The sequence below is a fragment of the Portunus trituberculatus genome, chromosome 46 (genome assembly GCF_017591435.1).
Source record: "Portunus trituberculatus isolate SZX2019 chromosome 46, ASM1759143v1, whole genome shotgun sequence".
In the NCBI taxonomy this organism is placed as follows: Eukaryota; Metazoa; Arthropoda; class Malacostraca; order Decapoda; family Portunidae; genus Portunus; species Portunus trituberculatus.
In genome coordinates, this window is record NC_059300.1 from 15,731,635 (window position 1) to 15,735,340 (window position 3,706).

The following is a 3,706-nucleotide window of genomic DNA, read 5'->3' on the forward strand; positions in this document are numbered from 1 at the left end:
ACAGCACCGTCGCTGTCCTCCAAACTTTGACCAACACCACAATTTCCTCTCTATATTCCTTAGTCTGCATCTTGCCGACAGCCAACAGCCCCACACTGTCAGTGGTGCCTATTAGAGCTGGGCAGTATCCGACTTTTTATGTACTCACGAATCCGATTACTTGGTCTGGCGGATCCGTGGAATCCGGATCCGAGTACTTGAGCACGGGGTGGCGTGGCACTGGATTTGCCTGAGAGCGGGATCCGACTGGCTGCCCTCTGACGAATCCAAGCAGTGTGGTACTCGTCTCGCTGCTTGGATTCGTCTTCCCGCGCGGTACTCGTCTCGCTGCTTGGATTACAACACCCACTGTACCTTCGACCACTCACCTTCAGGCAGGACAGCAGGTTCCACCACAACACCACCAGTCAGCAAGTAAAGGTTCCACGACAGCCCAGCCAGACAAGACAGGCTCACACAGGCAGGGGCAACACAAAGCGTTAGGTCCTTTTAACTCCTTTAATGCAAAGTTCTCAGGCACTTACAGGGCACCAGGACACTCCAGGGCAAACAGGACACACTCAGGCACGCCGACAGGCAGGCACAGGCACTCAAACACTTGCAAAACCCCCCGAGAATCACACAGGCGCCAAGGCAGGTCTCAGTCACAACAACCACCACCCTCGCTGCTCACTCTACTCCCGACAACACAATTCCCGCCAGCTCCTCCCCGCCCGCGCCACATTCAAACACACAAACCCATACACACACACACTCGTAACACTATCCCCCCCTTACAAAGCAGTCGACCCGGCTGCTACACATTCACGCACATTCATCCTCTGAGACATAGTAATCTAGCAAATATGCAGGACGTCGCCGCTCGTCGCGGACGCTGTAGCGGCGAAGTAGCGGCGGCTGGCGAGCTCGCAGCTGCACCCAACGAGCCATCTTCATCCTCAGCAGGTCCCGGCTCATGGTCCACAGCCTCGCCCACATCACCATCAGGTTCCTCTCCGTCCTCGTCCACTTCGTCAACGTCCTCGTCGCTACTGTTGGGGCCCACGCCCTCACCTTCGCCGTCGCCCCAGGAGTAGCGCCCCGGACCATGGTAACGCCACAGACGATCAACATGGACCACGCACGGACGCTTCCTTCCCCACTGTATCTGGTAGGTGACGTCCGACAGGGCTGCCAACACAGTGTACGGCCCCTGCCAAGGGCTCTGTAGTTTCGGCGAAAGCCCTCGCTTCCGGCAGGGATTGTGCAGCCACACTCGGTCACCAACGGCGTACTTTGCGTCCCTCATGCGCCGGTCGTACGTCTCCTTCATGGCCTGGCCCGCTATCCTGAGCTTCTCACGTGCATGACGGTGCACCTCCGCCAGGCTCTCCTGCAGAGCCGCTGCGAAGCCAGAGGTGACGGTGGGCAAGCTCACGTCTGGAGGCCGCCCAGTGGCCAAGTCCACCGGCAGCCTTAGCTCCCGGCCAAACATGAGACGGGCTGGTGTAAAGTCCGTCGCCTCGTGCACGGCAGACCTGTAAGCCATCAGCATGGCCGGCAGCTTGACGTCCCAGTCCTCCTGGGACTCGTCACAATACTTGGCAAGCTGCTGTGCGAGGGTGCGATTAAAACGCTCCACCATCCCGTCTGACTGCGGGTGGAGGGGCGTCGTCCTTGTCTTTCGCACCCCCAATAGTTCACAACACTCGCGGAACACTCGAGACTCAAACTCGCGGCCCTGGTCGGAATGCAACTCGGTCGGCACACCGAACCGGGTAAAGAACTCGTTCACCAGCACGCTCGCGACGGTCTCGGCTTCGTGGTTAGGAGTGCATATGCCTCAGGCCACTTCGTGAAATAATCCATCACCACACATATGTACCGGTTGCCCCGAGGCGTGAGGGGCAGCGGGCCAGCAATGTCAACAGCCACCCGCTCCATCGGAGCCCCCACACTGTACACCTGCAAGGAGCCCGGTTCTTTCTACCTGGCCCCTTCTTCGCACTGCACACGTCACACGCTCTACACCACTCTAACACGTCACTACGCATGCCTACCCAGTAGAAGCGCTGACGCAACCGGCACAGGGTCCTTTTCTCGCCCGAGTGGCCACTAGTAACGCCGGCATGCAACTCCCTCAACACTTCCGCTCGCCACACTCGGGGAACGACCACTACCCACGAGTCACGGCCTACACCACCCAACACGAGCCACCGTTTAACTAGCACCCCACGATCGTCCAATCGCAACGTCTCCCACTGGTCAACTAAGCACTTGGTGGCGGTACTTTCCATCGCCACAGTTTCCCAGCTGGGGCGTTCTCCGCCAGCCTCCAGCCACCGGATGACAGGAGCAAGGTCCGTGTCCTCGCGCTGCGCCTTGCGCCACCTGTCATCCGCCTCAGGAACACTATCACGCACCTGGAGACGAAGGCACACAGGGTCGGGGTCCTCCCGGGCACAGTGTGAGCAGCCTGCCTCACACGGGCGTCGGCTCAGACTGTCAGCGTTGCAGTGGACCCGCCCCGGGCGGTGGACGATGCGGTAGTTGTACTGCTCGAGCCGCCCCAACCACCGCGCCAACTGGCCCTCCGGCACCTTCAGCGTCTTCAACCACTGCAAGGCAGCGTGGTCGGTCCGGACGGTGAACTCAGCGCCGTAGAGGTACGGGTGGAAGTGCTCGAGACTCTTCACCACCGCCAGCAGCTCCTTCCTCGTCACGCAGTAGTTCCTCTCGGACTTCCTGACAACCCCTGCCCGAAGGAAAAGGCAGTTTTCGCCTTGTCTTCCTCCGTCATCTCCACCTGGTGGTAGCCTGACTTCAGATCGAGCGTGGAGAACCACCTGGCCCCCACCAGCGCGTCCAGCGTGTCGTCGATCCTCGGCAGGGGGTAAGAGTCCTTAACAGTCACGTCATTCAGTGCCCGGTAGTCCACACAGAAGCGCTGCGTGCCGTCCTTCTTCTTAACCAGGACTACCGCTGAAGACCACGGACTATCCGACCGCTCAATCACCCCCTGCGCCGCCAGCTCGCCGACTGTCCGCTGCATCTCCTCTCTCCTGGCTGGTGCGATCCGCCGAGGCGGGCACTTGATGGGCGCACTACTTCCCGTGTTAACGCGGTGCTTCACCAACCCCGTGCGACCCAAGTCCAAGTCACCCTTGCTGAAGACGTCCCCGTACTTAGCCAGGGTGTGGCGCAACTTCACCGTCTGCGCCTCGTCCAGGTTCCCGGCGCTCCGGTGCGCCAAGTCCTCCAGGAAGTCGGGCAGTGACTTCTCCGCCGCGGACTCTGCATTCTCTGCCGTCTCCTCTGGACGATCCACCTCCTCACAGGTACCAAGCTTGGCACCAGCGGGAATCTTCCGGGTCTCGTCGGAGAAATTAGCCACGAGGACAGTGACTAACTTTTCCCCCGCCCCCACGACACACCGCCAGCCAGTTGCAGGTTCTCGCCAGGCTCCACCATGCCGTCCGCTCCCACCATCGCTCGTGAGAGTCGACACCGGACCCTGACCTCCGTCCTTGGGGCAAGGTGCACTCGCTCAGCCACTACTACCTCAGCGCAGCCGACCTCCGGAAGCAAGGGCACTTCTTGACCGCGCACCCTTACCAGCCTCCGTCCAAGGTCGACACAAGCCTTGCTCTGCAGTAAGTAGTCAAGGCCCAGCAGACACGGTTCCTCCAGGTCGGCGACGAACACAGGCAGACGCTCCACCACGCCG